This window comes from Eretmochelys imbricata, chromosome 8, assembly GCF_965152235.1.
Source record: "Eretmochelys imbricata isolate rEreImb1 chromosome 8, rEreImb1.hap1, whole genome shotgun sequence".
Classification (NCBI taxonomy): Eukaryota; Metazoa; Chordata; order Testudines; family Cheloniidae; genus Eretmochelys; species Eretmochelys imbricata.
Genome location: NC_135579.1, coordinates 37,987,416 through 37,993,148, shown reverse-complemented (window position 1 = coordinate 37,993,148; position 5,733 = coordinate 37,987,416). Strand labels below are relative to the sequence as shown.

Sequence of the window (5,733 nt, the reverse complement as noted above, 5' to 3'; positions counted from 1 at the left end):
TCTTAACTATCAAGTTAAACATATTTTGCATTCGTTGAAGTTTCCTGATTTTTCCCAAGGAATCAAAGCTCAAGATGTTTAATTATTTCCTGTAACGCCTTCATCTAAAAGTTAAACAGGTGGGAGAAAAGACTAGAACGCTACAATAACCCACATGAGCTACCCCTTAGTCATATGAGAAATCAGAAAACATATACCTTCTGAGACCTCTCACAGAGAAAGGTAAATAATCAAGAGCAAATCCATCCAACCCTGCCAGGTTCCACGAAACCTCACTCTCAACGATATCAAAGACAGTTGATATACTCAGCTAAAATAATCCACATGGACGCTTGCTCTTCATCCATTGCCAGAGGGAGATCATTAACCAACAAGAATAAAGAAGGCTCCATGCCATAGCCAGAAGGCAGGAACATGTCAACTACTTACATAAACACTAAAGAACAACAACACGGTTTTCCACAACTGGAAAAACCTTGAGTCATCTGCCATCTCTTGTAGGCAGTTAAGTTTGGGCCGCTGGCCCTCTATTCTCTCAAGCAGGAAACATCTAGTAGCCTGTTAGTTTCTCTTCACAGTGGAAAAAGACTGGAGAGCCATATGTTTCCTCTTATACGACGAAACCCGCATTTGAAGACTATTTTATATATATACACATTTTATGACCTTGATGGTCTCATATGCAAGCTATTGCCTTCCAATATCTGCTTGCCTGGGAGGGCAGGCAACAACATAGATCTAATCATGACAGGGTCTAACCAGCATGGAGTCTGCAATGGAATATCGAATCATATTAATCTTTTAGAATTCTTTGAATATGTCAATAAAATAGTAAATAAAAATAACCATCTGACACAATTTATTTAGACTTACAAAACTGACAAATTTGTATGCAGGCAACTAAAGAAGTTAAGTAGTCTTGAGGTGAGAGGCAAAGTATTGTCTTGGATCAAAAACTGCCAGCTAGACAGAAAGTAGAGGTTGAATTAAGTGGTCAGGTTGCATCATGGCAAAAGTTAACAGCGGTTCCTAAAGGTTTTGAACTAGGTTTTGTGTTGTTTAATATTTAATTACCTGGAAGGGAATGATATAAATTCAGGTATCAAAATCTGTAGATGACACAAACTTATGTACGTTAGTCGGGAGCAAAGCAAATGGCGAGGAACTTCAGAGAGACCCCAACAAGCTAGGTGAATGGACAACAAGATGGCAAATGAAATGTAATGTCAACAAATGCAAAGAAAAGCATATTGGAGGGGGGAAATAAACTACATCTACACCTTATAAAGTTCTAAATGTATCAACCCACGACAGGGACTTGGGTGCTACTGTAGACAGCTTAATAAAAACCTCTGCTCAATGTTCAGCTGCCGTCAAAAAGTCAACAAGTTGTTAGGATGCACCAAGAATGGGACAGAGAATAATATGGAAAATATTATAAGCCTTTACATAAATCTATAGTGTGACCTCATTTGGATACTGTGTGTAGCACTAGCCACCTGATCGCAAAACAATATATTGCACAACTGAAAGACGTTCAGAAAGGGTGAGGAGAACGGTCAAGGGCCTGGAAAAGATCTTATGTTAAGAGAGATTTAAAAGGTTGGGATTGTTTACCTTAGAAAGAAGATGATATAAAATAAGAAATAGTCTAGAAAAGGACCCTCTGTTCTCTCTGTCTCATAACACAAGAACAAGGGGATATTAAATTAAATTAAGAGGTAGGAAATTCAAAACCTGTTATAAGGAAATATTTTTTCACGCGAAGTGTAATTAGATTGGGGAACCTTGTCGCCATAGAAAGTCCTTGAGACCAAGAATTTAACGAGATTCATAAAGAGGTTGGATATTTATATGGATATCAAGAATAGCCAGTTATCATAAAAAATGCCACAACGTTTCTGGGAGGGCTATTAAACCATTTGCTTCAGGGTTTAAGCCAATCTCTAATTATTAGAGATCGGAATGATACCTAAAGGTGGGGCAGAATATCCCACATATGCCTGTTGTGGGGTTCTTATATCTTCCTCTGAAGCATCTGCTACTTGCTACTGTCAGAGACAGGATACTGGACTAAATGGCCCTTTGGTCTGATCCAGTCTGGCAATGCCAATGTTCCTGTGATCTTACTCTATTTTAATTTAATTTATATTTTATCCAACTTTCAATTCTGTAAAATTTGTTAGAAAAATGGTCCTATATTTTGCTGGGGACGGGAGTTAAGCCAACATTAATTATTCTTACGAGCATATACCCATAAAATTTCTAAAGAACTATGACCAAAGATATGACCAAAGACAGATCATTTTCCCTGACCCAATATCAGACAAGAAGTAAAATCAGGAAAACAACAGCTGAAATGGCTCAGGTATATGGATGTACAGTCAGTGGAAATAGGTAATAAAAACAATCTGCTGTCTTTAATCACTCTGAAATAAATTTCAAAAAAGCATTCCATTGGCGTAAATAACGGTGATACCTAAGACCTATAAGTAGAGCCCCTATGATTCTAGTGACCAGCTTGTAGTGCCAACAGATAATACTAATCTATTTGAGTACTTTTTTTCCTGTGATCAAGAGGAGTTATTACAGAAATACACCTTGAATATAGGGTAATATTATTAAATGATTTTGTTCCCCTGAGCCATTTCTCCTCTCTGGGTCAGCAACGTCTGGAAGACTTAGACAAGAATTCGTAAAATTTTTAGAAACTTTCAAACAGCCTTACATTTTCTCCCAAATTAGAAAACGCTTAGAAAATCTCAGACAAAACCAAAAAGGACATCGTCACTAACCGTTCCACAGAGATTAGGCGTCATCTCCTGCTGTTTCTCTTTTTCTCCGTTCTCTGCAGAGTTAGGGAAGTTGGGGCTGAAAACCATCAGGTCATTCTTGGCGGTGCCTTCCCAGACACACAGGTTCCGGCTCTGGCGCTGGGAATAGGACCAACTCCCCACTTCGCTCGAGCACACCACGGTGGCTTTCCCAGGACCGCACATCACTTCCGGACCCGGGTGGCATCTCAGGCCAACGTACACGACAATCACCAACACAAACAGCCCGGACAACGAGCAAATGGCGATCATTAAAGACACGTTCATGTCGACCAAGGGCCCTTCACTCCAGACCCTTTGCCTCGAGTCCCATTTCACAGCCTGCGGACTCTCCACCAGGGACAGGCTGACCGTGGCTGTCGCTGACAGCGCCGGCTCCCCATGGTCCTTCACCAGGATCACGAGCCTCTGGCTGGGGCCGTCCGCCTCCTCCAAGGCCCGCGTGGTGCTGATCTCCCCGCTGTACACACCCACCCGGAAAGGCCCCGCAGCCCCGGCCTCCTGCACTTCGTAGCGAAGCCACGCGTTGTAGCCGGAATCCGCATCCACCGCTCGGATCTTGCCCACCACGTGCCCTGCGCCGGCCGACAGCGGAACCAGCTCGGGCCCTGGCGAGCCGCGGCCGGAGCCAGGCGGGGACACTGCCGGCGCGTTGTCATTTTCATCCAGGACGAAGAGCTGCACGGTCACGTTCCCACACAAGGAGGGGAACCCGGCGTCCCTCGCGCTCACCTGGAACTGCAGCACTTGCAGCTCCTCGTAGTCAAAGGGCTGCAGCCCATAGATGTGCCCGCTCTCCGAGTGCACCGAGATGTAGCTGGACACGGGCTGCTGCTCTCCCACACTGCGCTCCACCACCGAGTAGCTCACAAAGGCGTTTTCCCGCAGGTCCGGGTCCGACGCCGACACGCTCAAGAGATGGGCCCCGGGACGGTTGTTTTCCTTCACAAACACCGTGTACACGGGCTGAGGGAAAGCAGGGGCGTTATCGTTCACATCCGCGATCGGCACCAAAATGCTGCTGCTGGCCGAGAGAGACGGGGCCCCTTCGTCTCTGGCTGTCACCAGGATCTTATATTCAGACACTCGCTCCCGATCCACGGCCTCCGCCAGCACCAGCGAGTGATAATTCTTAAAGGTGGAGACGAGCTGAAAGGGCAGGTCCGGGGGGATGGAGCAGGTGACTTTGCCGTTGTCTCCCGAGTCCCGGTCGGAGACGCTAATAAGAGCCACCACTGTCCCCGGGGGAGCGTCCTCCGGCACCGGCAGGGAAAGGGAAGTCACGGCCAACTCAGGGGCGTTGTCGTTCACGTCTAACACTTCCACCACGAGGTTGCAATGTCCAGTCAAGGGGAAAGTACTTTTATCAGTGGCTTCGATTTGAATTTCATATAACCTGATATTTTCGAAGTCTAATTCTCCTTTAAATCTTACTTCACCAGTGTTTGGATCTAAACTAAACATATTTCTTAAATTAGGATTAAAAGAATTAGTAAATGAATATGAAATGTCTTTATTAATTCCCTCATCTAAATCGGTTGCATTGAGTTTAATGATTAATGTCCCATTAGCCGCATTTTCTAACAAACGCACTTCATAGACGGACTGATTGAACACAGGCGCGTTATCATTGGCATCCAGCACAGTGATCACCAGCTGAACTGTGCCCGTGAGCTCCGGTTTGCCCCCATCAGTGGCAGTGAGTAATAAATGATGCACGGAGGTTTCCTCTCTATCCAGATGTTCTTTTAACAGAAGGACTAACGATTTTCTTTGCTCGTTATTTTTCTTCACCTCTATACTGAAATATTCATTTGGGCTGAGTTTATAGGTTAGCAGAGAATTTATACCAATATCTGCGTCAGACGCGCCCTCTAGTGGGAAACGCGAGTCTGGGAGTCTGGATTCTAAAATAAATAGATTTTTTTCAGGTGCGGGAAAAGCAGGAGCATTGTCATTTATATCCTGTATCTCCACTTCTACGTGAAATATCCTCAGGGGTTTGTCCACTATCACCTCCAGGTCAATGGCGCACAGGGGGCTCTGGCCGCACACCTCTTCCCTGTCTACTGGCGACTTAACAAACAAAACGCCGCTCTGCAAATTTACCTCAAAATAGTCTCCCCTGCCTTTGGACACCATCCGGAACATTCGAGACACCAGCTCCGACACCTCCAGCCCCAGGTCCTGGGCCAGGCGGCCCACAAAGGTGCCGTGTTTGGATTCCTCCGGCAGGGAATAACTGACCTGGCCGCTGCCCACCTCCCAGGCCGTGTGTAGCAGAACCAGCCGCAGCAGCTGCCCGGTTACCAGGGAGTCTCGCTGGAGAAGAGCCATCGCGGACGCGGTTTGCCTTTTTATAAGTTATCTCCTTTCGTAGATATTAAAGTAGATGAGAAAAAAACCCGTAATATCCGCCTACAGATTTCAGCCCAGACCCCAGGCTCTGAATGACTGTAATTTTCCGTCGTTGGAGGCAGGAGTTCAATTTTAATTTGTTACATTTCTTTAGTGAACAGCGACACCATGTGCGTGAATGTGGTCGTAGCTTTCTAACCGTCAGGGATTTTTTTTATGTGTTTCAGAATTATTCTGAAATTTCTAGTATTTCCAAATGTTGCCGTTGTCACTTAAAAATTGAACTCTCTCATGAAACTGGGGATTGTTTTGTTGTGTTGGAATAGTTATCTTCATGATTAACTAAAGTATGTTTCTAGCCCAGGTATACTAGCCTTCATCTTTTTAATGAATGTTAGAAATTTTAGTGTAAAGACAAATATACTATCCTATAGCATGTATATATGTTGTTGACGTATTTTTGTGGCATGTCATTCGATATGTGCAAAACTTTCACTGAGCTCCCAGAACTTTTGTGTTTTACTCACCATTCTTTCACACT

General features: G+C 44.6%; 1 pseudogene; it reads right to left on the bottom strand.

The window, feature by feature from the left end:
• Positions 1-2,762: 2,762 nt before the first annotated feature.
• On the bottom strand, positions 2,763-5,171 carry LOC144269244 (protocadherin alpha-13 pseudogene; annotated as a pseudogene).
• Between the last annotated feature and the right edge of the window lie 562 nt (positions 5,172-5,733).